This window comes from Mirounga leonina, unplaced genomic scaffold (genome assembly GCF_011800145.1).
Source record: "Mirounga leonina isolate KUSES-001 unplaced genomic scaffold, KU_Mleo_1.0 Mir_175, whole genome shotgun sequence".
NCBI lineage: Eukaryota > Metazoa > Chordata > Mammalia > Carnivora > Phocidae > Mirounga > Mirounga leonina.
Window position 1 is genome coordinate 28,400,391 of NW_023270453.1, and position 17,965 is coordinate 28,418,355.

Below are 17,965 nucleotides of genomic sequence, written 5' to 3' on the forward strand. Positions count from 1 at the left end.
GGGGTGGGACGACGCGTACCACCGTGACTGTCGTGGTCACTGGTACTACTAGCAGTATTTAACACCCCCCCTTCACCGAGCTGTCCTGTACACACCCAGAACCGAACGTGGGAGAACTTAGGTTCTCGCCATAGTCCAAAGCAGAAAAGTTTAGTCTCTCGGAACCGGCCCAAATAGCTCTTCACGTGGCCTTCATCGGTTCCCCTCACATCAGCCCAGACTAGTGAGTAGCGCGCCTCAGCTTTTCTATGGGAACCGAGGCAGCGTAGGTGAATAAGAAAATGGGCAAAAAGGACATACATCTCCCCACCCCGAAAAGAACGTCTTGGGCGCTGTGGTGTCCCAAATGCCTGGGACATAGTAAGGACCCGATAAATACTTGTTCGATGAATGTATGATTCAAATGTGCCTGGGCACCCCCGCCCCCCAAGCATTTCAGTTACGCGAAGGTTTCCCACCAGTGGAATTTCTTGATAGACCAAGGAAGGCAGCAAACAAGAGGGAAGGAGTGACTTCACCAGAAGTCAATCCCAGTCCCTGGGTCACCCCCAGGTCCCGAAGAGGTGTTGTTATTCACACAGATTCTCACAAATGCTAATGAGACATTCTCAGATGCAAAGGAATCCTCCCCTCCAGCTCTCTCGAGGCTTGGGGGAGGGCAGAAAGGAACTTTCCGGCGGAGAAAGGGGTGACAGGGAGTGATACACAATGCCTATCCGGGTTCCACACCGCCCAACCTTATCTTCATGGCTGGGTTCAAAACCAACCAGGGAAATAGATGAGTAAAAAGGATGCCCTGCAAGGTGGGTAAATTAAATGGGGTATACCCATCCCATGAAATACTATTTGGCAATTCAAAAGAATGAAGCACTGTGACGTGCTACCACGTGGATGAGCCTTGAAAACATGGTGCCCAATGAAAGACACAAAAGACACATAGTGAACGATTCCCAGTACGTGAAACATCCAGAGCAGGCAAAGCAATCCATGGAGACAGTAAGTAGATTGAGGACTGAGGGGTGGAGGGTTTGAGCAGGGCCGGCTCCTAGGCACAGGGCTTCTTTTGGGGAGTTCTGAAAATATCCTAAAATTTGATTCTGCTAATGGTTGCACCACTCTGTGAATATGCTAAAAACTGCTGAATTATACGCTTCAAGTGGGTGAATTGTATGATACATGAATCATATCGCAGTAAAACTGATTTTTTAAAAAGGGTATCTTGCGAAGGACAAAAATGAGTGAGGAAGGCCAGGATGGGGGCTGGTCCCAGTCTAGGGGAGAGACGGAGATGAACTGGACAGGTGTGGTGGACATGGAGAAAAGAGTTCAGGTGTAGGTGTGCGGACAGGTCAAACTGGCTGGACTTGCTGATAGGCTGGAGTTGGGGGGGGGGGAGAGGTTGTTTTAAGCCTCTGAGTTTGTGGTAATTTATTACACAATAATAAACCATGAAAACAAATATCTGTCTCCTGTCCTAGAAGCATCTCAAGGAGAGAAATGTCACAGCTGTATCCTCAGCACCTAGCAGAGTGCCTGGTACATAGTAAATGCTCAATAAAGAAGGAGTGAATGGTTTCACCTCAGCTAATGTTTACTAACTGCCAGGAGCTAGGGGTTTGCTTGGGAGACAAAAGACTGCCTGCTCGCTTTAAAGGCCTTTCATAAGGATTCAATGACATTACTGCTTTGCTCTTTCCTGCCTTGCTCTAGGAATAGCTGGTAGGTGGGGAGTTCAATTCTAGGCCACGTCAGCTACCAGGAAAAAGCAGTACCAGTGCCCTTTGAGGCCTATGAAGAAGGCCCAGACTCAGTTACTCCAGAGGCTCCAGCTAGCCTGTCTGCATCTTCCCCTGGTAGAATCTTGTCTGCATTAGCTGTAAAGCCCATTTGCTCACAGAAGGGGTGTGTAGGGAAGAACGCTATAGAAGACGCAAATCAGCTGAGTAATGCTGTCTTCCTGGGAGGTTGAATGCCAAGATGTCTCCAAAGGGCCTGGAGCTGCGAAGGGCAAGGCAACTCGGAGCACCATTTCTAATCATTGCCAATTTTTTGTTTAAATTTCACAACCCTCACCGTGATTCAGAAACTGGGGACCTAAGAAAGGGACAGGAAAACCAGGGAGACAGGAACCGCTGGAGCAGCTGACTTGTCATTAGGTAGAGTCAGTAGGTGCAGGGAGGGGCCACCCTATCATTACTCCCTGAGCAAAACATATTTTTGCCGCTCTCAGGGCCCGTGCCATGACTTGGCATAAACAGCCGGCTGGTTTTTCTTCTTGAGAACCAAAATATTTATCTACCTGGCAGTGATGTTGGCCAGGGTCTAAAATAATTTAATGGAAGTGTCAGAGGGGAAAATGGAATTAACAGGAGCTTTTTATTTCTCAGGATAACTAAATTCTTAGATAATCCATGCCTGGAAAGATGACCTAACCCCACAACCACTGGGTTAGTTAGGAGGATATGAGCTTAAAGGAGATAAGGCTGGCCAAGGTCAAGGTCATGAAGCTAGAAGCGGTGTGGGAGGGTAAGGGGTTTTAGGATTCAGAACCCAAAGACGTAGGTTTTCACAGGAGGTTCTGCAAAGTTGAACTTGGGAAGCTTACAACCTCTCTGAACTCAAGGTTCTTACCAGGGAAATGAGGAAGACAGTTTCTATCTAAAGGGGCCGTTGGAAGTCAAATGAAATGATAAACTTTAAACACTTCAAGATCCAGAGATTGTGAGATAGTTATTGGAAGAGCAAGGGCAGAATGACCGGAGACCCCAGCCCCCAGTTCCTGACCCACCATCCTTTCACAGGTTGAGTACCTACTGTGCGCCAGGGACTGGGCTACTTTCAGGGAAAATGAGGAGAAGAAATGAGCACAGGTGTCTCATTAAAACAAAGTCCCATGACCAACATTTTCCTGGGCTGTATTTTGGGAAAGGAGAGGCAAGACGTTAACGCAAGCTCTTTGCTACAATGACGGCCCACGGTTGGTCACGTGTGCTTGCGGACGGTAGCGTCTTGTTTTTATTTTTTGAAAAACAGCTCACAAAGATGCTTTGGTGGGCACCTGGGTGGCTCAGTCATTAAGCGTCTGCCTTCGGCTCAGGTCGTGAGCCCAGGGTCCTGGGATTGAGTCCCACATCGGGCTCCCTGCTCAGCAGGAAGCCTGCTTCTCCCTCTCCCACTCCCCCTGCTTGTGTTCCTGCTCTCGCTGTCTCTCTCTCTGTCAAATAAATAAATAAAATCTTTAAAAAAAAAAAAAAAAGATGCTTTGGTAGTGTGACCTGGCACTCAAAACAAAGATCCACTGATAAGAGGCCGTGAAAACATGGGCAGACATCAGTGTTTTCTTTTCCTCTTTTTTTTTCTTTCATTTTGTTGGTTTGTCTGTTTTTAGGAAAATTAGTCAAACCATTATCCATCCCTCTTGGTCAGACCCTCTTAAAAGGATAAGAATAGGGAAGGGCGCCTGGGTGGCTCAGTCGTTAAGCGTCTTCCTTCGGCTCAGGTCATGATCCCAGGGTCCTGGGATCGAGCCCCGCATCGGGCTCCCTGCTCGGCCAGGAGCCTGCTTCTCCCTCTCCCACTCCCCCTGCTTGTGTTCCCTCTCTAGCTGTCTCTCTCTCTCTCTCTGTCAAATAAATAAAATAAAATAAAATCTTTAAGGATAAGAATAGGGAACAATGGGATATTTTCAATTATGTGATTTTGGGGGAAAAGACAAGAGAAACACTCCACTAAAGAGCACTTTCTGGGGCACCTGGGTGGCTCACTCATTAGGCGTCAGCGTTCGGCTCAGGTCATGGTCCCAGGGTCCTGGGATCGAGCCCCACATCGGGCTCCCTGCTCGGCGGGGAAGCCTGCTTCACTCTCTCCCCCTCCCCCTGTTTGTGTTCCCTCTCTCGCTGGGTCTCTGTCAAATAAATAAATAAAATCTTTTAAAAAAAAATAAAGAGCACTCTCTGTGAGCCCAGGACTGTTTAGAGCATTCCGTATAATAATTCTTTTATTCTCACGTCTATCCTACGAGGCAGGTGCTATTTTACAGTTGAGGTCCCTGAGGTACAGTCTCCAGATTAAGTAACTAGTTCAAGGTCACACAGCTAGCCAAAGACAAGCCCACATCTGAACCCAGGCAATCTGGCTCCATAGAACCCAATAGAAAAATATTAATAAGAGATTTACTTTATACCCCAAATGTGATCAGGAGTCCCATCACTTCCCAACCGCATTTACACCATTTTCTCGTCCAAGTTAGCTGGAAAACAGACACAGGCCACCTTTCCACAGAACTGCTCTTGAATCATGCAAAATCTTCAGTAAGCACTCTTTGCTTCAAAGGCAACTGCTCTGTGTTTTTATTTGGCCAATATTCATGTAGAAGTTTGTCACCTTAGGTACATTCTTCACACAACTGTTTCAGCTCCAACTGTAAACCAAGTAAGTCACTGGTCGCTTCACCAGGTAACACGCGTTAAGTGGCTATCCTGCTTAATCCTCACAACCAGGTAAGCATGATAATCATCACTAATATTTATTGAGTACTTTCGTCCTGCCAGGCACTGTTCCAAGGACTTTACATTAACTCCTTCATTTAATTTGTCAACAACCCTGAGAAATAAAACTGTCATGCACCCCTCTTAAAGAAATGACAAAACCAAGACAGAAGAGAAGGAAGGCGATTGGTGTCTCAGAGGTGACAAAGAGCAGTAGAAGGGTTACTTCATAGAAGTCGAACACAGAACTAGCAAGGGAGTGACCCAGGTATTCTACTCTTGGGTCTCTACCCAACAGAACCGGAAACAGGGTCCCCAACAAAACCTTGCACACTAAATGTTCATAGCAGCCCTATTCACAACAGCTAAAATGGTGGAAATAGCCCAAATGTCCATGGACAGATGAATGGATACCAAAATGGGGTCTATCCACACATCATTCAGCTGCTAGAAGAAATGAAGTACCAGTCCACACTACAAGACAGATTAACCTTAAAAACAATCTAGGAAGTGAGGGGGTGCCTGGCTGGCTCTGTCTGTGGAGCGTGCGACTCTTCATCTCACTGTTGTAACGTCAAGCCCCACATTGAGTGCAGAGATTACTTAAAAATATAATCTTAAAAAAAAAAAAATGCTAGTAAATGAAAGAAGCCAGATGCAAAAGGCCACATATTCTATGATTCCATTTATATGAAATATCTGGAGTGGACAAATCCATAGAGACAGAAAACAAGTTAGTGGGTGCCAGGGGCTGACTATGGGGCTGGGGGGGGTGGCTGCTTCATGGCTATGGGGGTTTCCTTTTGGGAGTCATAAAAATGTTCTGGAAATTGAGCAGTAATAACTACATAACACAAACGTACATAATGTTACTAATGGTAAATTTTGCTGTATGTATTTTACTACACTAAGAAAAAAAATAAGGTAAAGATTTGAAGTAGGATATTCTCTTATCCCATAGCATATGTTTCTTCTTTTTTTTAAAGATTTTATTTATTCATTTGAGACACAGAGATATATATAGAGAGAGAGCATGAGCAGTGGGAGAAGCAGAGGCAGAGGGAGAAGCAGGCTCCCAAGGAGCAGGGAGCCCGATGTGGGGCTCGATCCCGGGACCCTGGGACCACAACCCGAGCCGAAGGCAGACGCCCAACCATCTGAGCCACCCAGGCGCCCCCCATAGCATATGTTTAATCACTATGTCATATCTTTGCATTCTGGTAGAAAGCATTATTTTTATCATACAGAAGAGGAAACTGAGGCATAGGTAGGCAGTGGTGGAAATGGGTTTCAAACAACTCTGCCGGCTGCAAAGGTTGAGACACCATGTGCTGCCTACCAATGTCCCAGGCTCCTTGCTTAGGATGGGTTCGGCATGACTGCCACTTGGCCCCGCTAATCCTTTGCGGGCGGGGGGGGTCATTCTGTGTACTGTAGGATGTTACGCAGCGTCCCTGGTCCACCCACTGGATGCCAGGAGCACCCCCAACCCCAGCTGTGGCAACCAAAAATGCCTCTAGAATTGCCGCTGGGTTATTCAATGACTCAATTTACTTTCCTATTTTTAACTCCAAAAATAAAATTGCTGACCTGGATAATTACATTATTTTCAAAGACATTTTGGCAAGGAGGGTGGAGAATATGTGTTAAAAGTAAAATTAATTCTGTCTCTCTCTCATTGTCTCTCTCGCAAATAAATAAAATCTTAAAAAAAAAAAAAAAAGATGTACTTTTGGGCGCTTGGGTGGCTCAGTTGGTTAAGCGACTGCCTTCGGCTCAGGTCATGATCCTGGAGTCCCGGGATCGAGTCCCACATCGGGCTCCCTGCTCGGCAGGGAGCCTGCTTCTCCCTCTGACCCTCCCCCCTCTCATGTGCTTGCTCTCTCTCAAATAAATAAATAAATCTTTAAAAAAAAAAAAAAGTAAAATTAATTCAACACTTCTGAACCTCACACACATTCATTCATTCAACAAACATGGGCAGAGCGCCTCTCCTGGCCTGGGTGTTCAAGGTCTAGATTGGAGGCTGCTCCACCAGGAGCAGAAAAAAAGAAATACTGCTGCAAGAGAGCAAGGTGGGTCCCCTGTCGCGTAAGACGGTGGCTCATCCTCTAGCTGGAAACACCCGTTCTTGGAACCACTCGTCCCACGTTTCTGGGCACTTACACAGGACACAAGGCGGCTGGGCTCTTGTTGCCAATCAAGGAGCAGGTCCTCCCTTTCATAGCGCTTGCACAGGAAATACTTTTTATCGAATCAATGAATACACACACTGATACCACATGCAGGCAGATTTCTTACACTACAGGAAGAGTTCAGTGACTGTTGCAAACAGGAACTGGATTTTATCTGCCAGATGGGAACTCGGGAAATTTAAATTAATTAAAATAATGGCATTTGATATCAGGGTTGATAGGGAAAGAGTTTCAGTCTCAGGTTCTCAGGGCAACAAGCAAGCTTGAGAACATCGAGATCCCTTCTGGATTAAAGAAAATTACACGCAAGCAATGGAGAACATTTATTAAGCACTTACTGTGTGCCAGGCAACCTGGTGAGTGTTTTCCCTGGCTTTTTTAATAACCCAGAACCCCCAAAGACTTAATACAGAAAGATAATGTCCCGTGTTAATAACTGTCACATTTCTTTAGAAAGTAATTTTTGTTCACAAATAATCTCTGCTGCTCCTCACCCATGTCTACCAAAGTAAGGCATAAAGGAGGTTCTTGTGTATAATTCAATTATCTACATTTCGTGAGATCCTTTGGAATTTCTTTTAAAAACAGTAACAATATTTTGAAATGGCAAAGAACAATGTGTTTCAGGATTAGGTGTTATTTACTTACATATTTTTAAGGATTTTATTTTATTATCATTATTTTTTAAGTCGGCTCCAGACCCAACATGAGGCTTGAACTCACAACCCTAAGATCAAGAGCCTCACGCTGTACAGACTAAGCCAGCCAGGCACACCAGGATTGGGTGTTATTTAGGTATTTTTTCTCACAATAAGAAAAACTGAGGACCTAAAAAGAGTGACCTTTTAGCAGACCCCCAGTGTAACCACTTTGTTTTGTTTACTTATTTATTCAGAGGTGAATTCTGCTATTGGCTTGAAGTAACAAAACAAAAAGGAAGCAATGGTAAAATACAACTAAGAATATGGAATGAAATTCTTAGAGATATCTCAGAGTGGAAATTCAAGAGAAGAGGAAAAAGAATACAAATACGCAATTAATGAATCTACATTGTTGTTATTGCTCTGTTTCAGATTTTGCATTTAATTTACTGAGCCAATTTTTTTTTTTTAAGATTTTATTTTTAAGTAATCTCTAAGCCCAACATGGGGCTCAGACTTAAAACCCCTGAAATCAAGAGTCACATGCTCTACGACTGAGCCTGCCAGGCGACCCTAATTTACTGGGCCAAATTTAAATTGAACTGCCCTGATTCCTGCCTGAGGAGAATGATTGTTAATTCTGGAGGGTTTTTTGGGGGGGGGGGGCGGGGAGTATTTTAAATCAAATAATGCAACATTTTTGGAACATCTATTGAGTTGGTCATTAACCCAACTATATCAACTATTTATGGTAGAACATCTTCGTTACTTCTCAACTCTTTGATTTGGTTTATCAATTCAACAATACATTTTTGTATGTCTATTATATTCAAGGCAGTGAGGGTGGGAAGTGGACTGGGCTTTTTCTTTTTCTTTTCTTTTTTTTTTTTTTAACGTAAACTCTACCCCCAACATGGGGCTCAAACTTACAACCCCTGAGATCAATAGTCATATGCATGTTCTACCAACTGAGCCAGCCAGACGCCCCCGGGCTTTTTCTGTTTTACCATAAATTATGATGTTACCTGGCTTGTTTTATTTCTCTTTTATACAATAACTCTAATATTAATTGTATCCCCATTTTATATATCCATGGGCACACAGGAGCCCAGATAGGATCTAAGACATCTGACTTCCAAGCCCCACTTTTAGCCTCAATACTATGCACAAGAAACTGTTAACATAGGTTTCTTCTGAGGAATGGCAACAAGAATTGGGGGGGTACCATGTCTATCTTTCACTTTACGCTTTTCTCTTCTATAGGAATCAGCAAACTATGGCCCGTGGGACAATTCTGCATGTGCCTGCTTTTTTGAATAAAGTTTCATTGGAAAACTGCATTCATTCATTTACGTATTGTCTGTGGCTGCTTTCACCCTGCAAAGGCTGAGCTGAGCAGCTGAACCAGAGACCGTGTGGCCTGCAAAGCCAAAATATTTACTGTCTGGCCCTTTACGGAAAATTTGTTGACCCTTGCTGTACTGTTTGAATTTTTTCTTTTATCACGTGCATATAATACTTTAATAATAACATTTGGAGGAAACATACACCAACATTATCACATTAGAGCAGACCTACAGGGAACCTCCAAGATGGTGAAGGCTGAGAGCCCAGGAAACAGGCATTACCCAGGGCTTCAGAGTGGGTTAGCAGTGGAGAGAATCCAGGTGACCGTCATCTGAGATCTCTACTCCATAACCATTTTTCTTGGTTGACTCTCTGGGTACAGTGGGCTCCCCAGGTTCTGCCAGAGCAGATAGCAGACACTTCCTTTGTTCCCTTTCACCCTAGAGATACCAGGATTTCTCCAGTGCTTTCTGATCCACATTACACAAGGCAAGCCAAAGCCACTTCTCAGGGTGTGTGTAGTCCCATGATCTTTTGTGCCACCAGCCCAGAAAAGGCTCCATTAAGTATCCCACCCAGGGAGACTCTCTGTAGGTTGAGGGTACGGCCAGAGGGGGGCATTTTTCAGAAGTGCCCCCAGGTGATGCTGACTCAGTGTCTGCAGTTACTTTGCTGGTCTCTAGCACCCCCACCCCACGGTGGACAGAGCCCACCAGGCGGTGGCCTCTGAGATATCTTTGACAGTTAAAACAGCTCATACGTGGGGCGCCTGGGTGGCTCAGTTGGTTAAGCGACTGCCTTCGGCTCAGGTCATGATCCTGGAGTCCCGGGATCGAGTCCCGCATCGGGCTCCCTGCTCGGCGGGGAGTCTGCTTCGTCCTCTGACCCTATCCCCTCTCATGTGTTCTCTCTCTCTCATTTCTCTCTCTCAAATAAATAAATAAAATCTTAAAAAAAAAAGAAAAAACTCAAGAGGGGAGGGGCGCCTGGGTGGCTCAGTCGTTAAGCGTCTGCCTTCAGCTCAGGTCATGATCCCAGGGTCCTGGGATCGAGCCCCATATCGGGCTCCCTACTCAGCAGAGAGTCTGCTTCTCCCTCTCCCACCCCCTCTGCTTGTGTTCCCTCTCTCACTGTGACTCTCTCTGTCAATAAATAAAATATTTAAAAAAAAAAAAACCTCAAGAGGGGAGAGATGCCTGGCTGGCTCAGATCATAGAGCACAGGACTCTTGATCTCAGGGTTTTAAGTTCGAGCCCCACGTTGGGTGTAGAGATTACTTAAAAAAATGAAACCTTAAAAAAAAAGTTGGGGTGCCTGGGTGATGCAGTCAGTTGAGTGTCTGACTCAGTTTCGGCTCAGGTGGTGGAATCAGGCTCTGCACCCAGTGCAGAGTCTGCTTGAGACTCTCTCCCCGTCTCCCTTTGCCCCTCCCCCCTCAAATAAATCTTTATTTTTATTTTTTTTAAGATTTTATTTATTCATTTGAGACAGAGAGAGCATGAGCAGTGGGGAGAGGGAGAGGGAGAAGCAGACTCCCTGCTGAACTGGGAGCCTATGGGGCTTGATCCCAGGACCTGAAGATCATGACCTGAGCTGAAGGCAGATAGATGCTTAACCATCTGAGCCACCCAGGCACCCCTAAATAAATCTTAAAAAAAAAAGTCAAGGGAGATATTGGCGGATCCCAAAATGGAATGCAGACAGTGACAAATAAGTATATGACAAAGAAGCTCTCACCTCTTTAAAGGAGGTAAAGGAAAGAAGAAGCTGACTTAAGTGACTTTGGAAAATGGCATTTTTAATGGAAACTATAAAGCTAAAATCAAAAAACTGTACACTTAAGAGGGAAGGGCCGAAATCCAGCCCAGGAAGCCCTAGCTAACCTTGCTTCTGACAACAAAGGCTCAATCTGTTCACCCTCCCATGGGATGAGACAGGTGTCTGCCAAGAGGGGCACCTCTTTTGAATTTGCATGGGGGCGTCTATAGAGGGTGGTAGTGGCCCTGCCTATGATCAGGGTGTTTTACTGCCCCCATTTTACAGATGAGGAATCCAAGGCAGTAGGAGGTTAACTGGCCCAAGAACCGATCCAATAAAGCACCAAGATTTCACGTCTGGAAACAACTCAAAATGTCCACTGACAGATGGATAAATAAAATAGTGGTCTCTCCATACAACAGAATATTATTCAGCCATAAAAAGGAACATCACACTTATACCTGCTACAACATGGGTGAGTCTTGAAATCAATACACTGAAGTGAAAGCAGCTAGACACAAAAGACCATATACTGTATGATTCCATTTATAGGACACGTCCAGAATAGGCAAATCCATAGGGACAGAAAGTAAATTAGAAGTTGCCAGGGGCTGGGGGTGGGGGAGCAGGGAATGGGGAGTGACTGCTAGTAGGTCGGGATCAGGGGGAGAAACGAAGATGTTCTAAATTGACTCTGCTGATGGTTGCACGACTCCCTACAAACACTACAAACCACTGAATTAATTATGCACTTAAAATAGGAGAATTATGTAGCATGTAAATTACATCTCAATAAAGCTGTTATTTAAAAAAAAAATTTTTTTTTTCAGCTCTGACAGCCTGCACGCCACGCCGTGGGAGCTCTTAACAGACGCGCCGGTTGCCCTCACCCAGGCAGGCCTGGTAATATTTCCAAACCCACATCCAAGGAATTCCTAAATTAAAACTCTGCCACTGAATGCACACAAGTTGCCATTGTTTTGCCTGGTCCACTCTGTGTCAGCCACTTTTTCTATATTAACTCCACTTTTCACAGCAGCTAGGCAGGTTGGGTTACAGGCTCCCGTATTTTCTGGGAGGGTGGTGTTCCTGAAGACTTGGCAACATTTAAAGCTAATCATTCAACACTACCTTTGACCACGGGGAGCAGGTATTTCTGTTTATCAGCTCAGGGAGGGATTGCCCGAGTGGAGTATAGGCGGAGGGTGCTGCAGACCTCTCTGTCCTACCCACCCTGAGGCTCCTGGATTCTTGCATGATTTCATGCATGATTTCACTTCAAGACAAAAAGTGAGCCTTACCCCGATTTTTATTGTGCTGATTCAAATTTGCACTGAAAGCGACAACCCTATACGATTATCTTTCTTTTATGGAGAGATTAGCAACTTCTTGTCCAAAGTCACACAGCAAATAAGTGACTGAACCAGGATTCTGAGTAAGTCTGTCTAACTCCGTGAAGCTGGAGCTCCAGTGTCCCAACCTCCTAAGGCTCCACCTCCCTCCAGGCATCCTGGTCTTGTTTGAAAGGCTCATCTTTGCTGAGTTTAAAGTGGGCAGCATTGATGGGATCCAGCTGGGCAAGGAAAGTATTGAGACAGTTACTCTCAGAGGGACACGAGAGTATGCCTTTTTAAAAGTATCTGGTCTGGGGGCACCTGGGTGGCTCAGTCGTTAAGCGTCTGCCTTCGGCTCAGGTCATGAGCCCAAGGTCCTGGGATCGAGCCCCGCATCGGGCTCAGGCAGGAAGCCTGCTTCTCCCTCTCCCATCCCCCCTGCTTGTGTTCCCTCTCTCGCTGTGTCTCTCTGTCAAATAAATAAACAAAATCTTTTTAAAAAATTAAAATAAAAATAAAACCTTAGAGTTTAGTAACCTTTCAGTTTCTAAAACCTGTTAACACTTTGGATTTGAACAGAAGCTTTTGGCTTCCACTGACCCGTTTGCTCTCATTTGTTTTTCTTTGGAGCATGTATATGATGGAGCAGGACGCAGCCAGACCACATGAGGTCCGTGCCCTCATCTGTCTGAACTTGCTTCTGCATGTACTGGAAATAGAGACTCACGCCTCCCTGTACACCTCACCAAGAGACAGTCAAGTTCAAATGGGATAAAGCAGACACTGGCAAACTACAGCTCATTGGCCACATTTGTCTGGTTTCTTTCCTGTTTTTGTAGAGCCCAGGAGATAAAAATGGTTTTTACATTTTCCAATGGTTGAAAAAAAAAAATCAGAGAATGATATGTCATGACACAGGAATATTATGTTAATTTCACATTTCAGTGTCCATTCACAAGGTTTTGTTTGAGTACAGTCACACCCATTCATGTACTTATTGTCTATGGCTGTTAGACTGGCAGAGCGAAGAGTTGGGACAGACTTCGTGGCGACCAATTCCTAGTGGACCTTTATAAAAAAGGCTGCCAGGGCACCTGGGTGGCTCCGTTGGTTGAGCATCTGACTCTTGATTTCAGCTCCTTCAGTGGTGACCTAGGGGTGGTGGGATCCCCACTACGAGGGGAGTTGGTTAGTCTCCCCCTTTACCCTTCCCCCTGCTTGTGCTCACTCTCACTCTTTTGTTATCTCTCTCTCAAATAAATAAATAAATCTTAAAAAAAAAAAAAAAAGTCCTGCCCCCCAGAATAAAGGATGCTCTTGGTAAAACAGCCCACATGATACATAAATATCAGCTCCTGTTTATTCTTCCCTATTAACAATGTTCCCAATATATACACCCAAGTTTTTTTAACCTCCTATATTTGTGAACTATGAGATTCATTTGCGAGCATGCAATATCTTTTATATTTTTCGAGATATTAACCCAACAAATGACAAATAGGGGAAAAAATACTCATGATATAGACAAAGGGCAGGAATCCTTGATGTGGATTTTATTTATTTATTTATTTTTAAGGATTTTATTTATTTATTTGACAGAGACAGACACAGCGAGAGAGGGAACACAAGCAGGAGGAGTGGGAGAGGGAAAGCAGGCTTCCCACGGAGCAGGGAGCCTGATGCAGGGCTCAATCCCAGGACTCTGGGATCATGACCTGAGCTGAAGGCAGACGCTTACGACTGAGCCACCCAGGCGCCCCCTTGATGTGGATTTTAGATACAGACCAACTAGGCTTATATTCATTTATTTGGTCATAAAACCAAACCAAACCAAAACCATAACAACTAGTGAAACATGTTCAACCTAGTTAGTAAGAAATCCAAATTAAACACAAGACACTTTTTCATCCTGCAGATCGGCCATGGTTAAAATTTAAAACGATGGAATACCCAGGGATAGAGAAGATGCAGGAAAATGGACATTCATGGCACATGGGATGGTTCCCTGAATACGAAATAATTTTAGATGTGTTAACCTTTTTACACTTTAAAATGCCTTTAAAAAAATATATAGGTTTGGAACAAAAAGACATAAAACATTTTCCACTTTTTATTCGACACATATTTTAGGAGCAGCAAATGAGTGCCAGACCATGGGAAAGAATTTACATTTGATAAAATTGCAATGGAAAGCCACTGAAGGGTTTTCAAGCAAGGGATGGCGTGATCAGATTTACACTTTTAAAAATATCTCTTTGACTGCTGGGTGGAGATTTAGCCCCGGGGCAGAGAGACCAGTTAGCAGGCTTTGTCAATTACCATCAAGAGAGATGAGGAAGGTACATAAAAAAAATATATAAAAGTTACCCAAGGGTACCAACCACCTCTCTGCCCAGCACTACCTTCCCCTCACCTAGGAGTCTTTAGTATATTCTTTTCAACCTTTCACAACAATGCTTGGGCCCAAAGTAGACATTCCAGGCCAGCTGTACAAGTATCATATGAGCCACATTTGTAATTCTTAACCTTCTAGGAGTCACATTTTATTTGTGTATTTATTTTTAAGATCTCCGCCCAACGTGGGGCTTGAACTCATGACCCCGACATCAAGAGTCCAATGCTCTACTGCCCCCGCCAGCCAGGCGCCTCTCTAGGAGTCACATTTTATTTTATTTATTTATTTATTTATTTTTAAAGATTTTATTTATTTATTTGAGAGAGAGAATGAGATAGAGAGAGAGAGCATGAGGGGGGAGGGTCAGAGGGAGAAGCAGACTCCCTGCTGACAGCAGGGAGCCCAATGCGGGACTCGATGCGGGACTCGATGCGGGACTCGATCCGGGACTCCAGGATCATGACCTGAGCCGAAGGCAGTCGCTTAACCAACTGAGCCACCCAGGCGCCCTCTAGGAGTCACATTTTAAAGATTTTATTTATTTATTTGAGAGAGAGAAAGAGCACAAGCAAGGGGGAGAGGCAGAGGGAGAGGGAGAAGCAGGCTCCCCGCTGAGCAGAGAGCCCGACGGGACTGGCAAGCCAAAGGCAGATGCTTAACCAACTGAGCCACCCAGGCGCCCCTAGGAGTCACATTTTATTCTTTTTAAATTTTTAAAAAAGAGTTTATTCATTTATTTGTCAGAGAGAGAGAGCACAAGCAGGGGGAACAGCGGGCAGAGGGAGAAGCAGACTCCCCGCTGAGCAAGGAGCCTGATGCAGGACTTGACCCTGGGATCATGACCTGAGCCTAAAGCAGACGCTTCACCGACTGAGCCACCCAGGCGTCCCAGGAGTCACATTTTAAGAAGTAAAACACGGTTCCTCAGAAAGTTAAACAGAGTTACCATATGACCCAACAACTCTACTACATATAAATCCAAGAGAACTGAACATTTCTGTCCACACAAAAGCATACACACAAATGTTCATAGCAACCTTATTCTTAATGGCCAAATAGTGGAAGCAACTCGTATGTCCCTCCACTCTTAGATAAACAGCACGTAGAATATATCCATACAACAGACTATTATTCGGCCGTAAGAAGGAATGAAGTACTGATAGATGCTGGACGTGGATGACCTTTGGGTTTTTTTTGTTTGTTTGTTTGTTTTTAAAGATTTTATTTATTTATTTGAGAGAGAGAGACTGAGAGAGAGAGCACATGAGAGGGGGGAGGATCGGGAGGGTCAGAGGGAGAAGCAGACTCCCTGCTGAGCAGGGAGCCCGATATGGACTCGATCCAGGGACTCCAGGATCATGACCTGAGCCGAAGGCAGTCACTTAACCAACTGAGCCACCCAGGTGCCCGTGGATGACCTTTGGAAACAATATATTAAGTGAAAGAAGCCAGTGACAAAAGGCTACATATTATATACTTCCTTTTATAGGAAATGTCCAGAATAGGCCAATCCTAGGCAGAAAGTAGATTAGTGGTAGCCGGGGCTGGGGGAGGAGGATTGGGGAATGGCAGCTAATTGGTATGGGTAGGGGTATCTTTGGGGAGCAATGCAAATATCCTGAGATTACAATTATAGCAATGCTTGTACAATTTTGTGAATATACTAAAATCCACCAAACTGCACATGTTAAAAGGATGAATACTGGGTTTGTGAGTTCTATCTCAATTAAAAATACATACATATAGGGGTGCCTGGGTGGCTGAGCCGTTAAGCGTCTGCCTTCGGCTCAGGTCATGATCTCAGGGTCCTGGGATCGAGCCCCACATCGGGCTCCCTGCTCGGTGGGAAGCCTGCTTCTCCCTCTCCCACTCCCCCTGCTTGTGTTCCCTCTCTCGCTGTGTCTCTCTCTGTCAAATAAATAAATAAAATCTTTAAAAAAAAAATACATACATATATATATATATATAAAGGGGTGCCTGGCTGGCTCACTCCATGGAACATGAGACTCTTGATCTTGGGGTCATAAGTTTGAGCCCTATGTTGGATGTAGAGATTACTTAAAAAATATATACATATATAAGATATATATACACAGGATATATATATATAAACATATATATATACACAAGTAAAGAGAACTAGTGATATTAATTGTAATACTACACCTAATTTAACCTAACTGTATCCAAAATATCATTTCAATAGGTACTTGATGTAAAAAGTTATTGATGAGACATTTTATGTTATTTTTTTTTTTAAGTTTTATTTATTTAAGTAATCTCTACACCCAAGAGATCAAGAGTTGCATGCTCCTATGAATAAACCAGGCAGGTGCCCCTCATTTTTTTCTTACGAAGTCTCTGAAATCTGGTCTATACTACACACAGCTTATCTCAACTTAGATGTTAAAATTTCATTGGGAATACGTGATCTGCATCTAGATTTCATCAAACTTACCTTTGAAAAAGTAGAGTCAAAATGTTATCATGAGCTGTTTAAATATGTGTCTTAATGTATATTTTCAAATTTCCTTTGAAGATAATATACTAATTTTTTAAAAAAGTAGAACCACATATCCAAATGGTTTCAAATGTACTTAAAAGTCTTCCAGTAACAGGGGCCCCTGGGTGGCTCAGTCGTTAAGTGTCTGCCTTCGGCTCGGGTCATGATCCCAGGGTCCCGGGATCGAGCCCCGTATCGAGCCCTGCATCGGGCTCCGGGCTCAGCAGGAAGCCTGCTTCTCCCTCTCCCACTCCCCCTGCTTGTGTTCCCTCTCTCTCTGTCAAAAATAAATAAATAAAATCTTAAAAAAAAAAAAGAAGTCTTCCAGTGACAAAATCAAGCACCAGTTTTTTTTAAACTTAAATTAATTAAAATTAAATTGCATTAGAAGTTCAATTCCTCAGTCACACTATATTTCAAAGGCCCAACTACACATGGGGCTGGTGGCTCCTACTCTGGGAACCCCAGATAAAGACTATTTCCAGTGGCGCCTGGCTGGCTCAATGAGAGCATGCAACGCTTGATCTCAGGGTCCTGAGTTTGAGCCCCATGTTGGGCCTACAGCTTACTTTAAAAAAAAATTAGGGGCGCCTGGATGGCTCAGTTGGTTAAGTGTCTGCCTTCGGCTCAGGTCATGATCCCGGGGTCCTGGGATGGGGCCCCACATCAGGCTCCCTGCTCCGCGGGAAGTCCACTTCTCCCTCTCCCTCTGCCACTCCCCCTGCTTGTGCACTCTCTCTGTCAAATAAATAAATCAAATCTTTAAAAATAATAATAATAAAATAAAAATAAAAGACTTATTTCCATCATCACAAAAAAGTTCCTCAGCATCCTCTCTTAGAGGGTAATTGCGAGGGATTAGCCGAACTGACGGACAGAAGTGCTCAGCACTATGCCTGTCTAGTTCTCAATACTCATATCATGTAGCTCTTCCATGGCTGCCTCCTCCAGGAAGCCCACTCTTGGCAGGCTGGGCAAGACCCAAGCCTCCCATCATGCTTTTCCCTCTCTCTCCCCACTTGTAACTCTCTTCTGCCTCCTCCTACTCCTAAATGGACAGGTACCCTCCCACACCAACGATGGGCAAATGCAAGTTTCCTGAGGGCATCCCCAGGCCTGTCCAATGTTGCCACCCTCCAGGTGGCAGCCAAAGTCATCCTTTCAAAATGCCAATGGATGGAGTAACTCCCTTTCTTAAGAACATTCCAGATCTGGCCTTGTTTGATTGGCCCCTCCCAGCCTGCCTTTCCACCCCACCTTGGATTTGGAAGTGCCTCTGGCCTCAAGGCCTTCCCCAAAATGCCA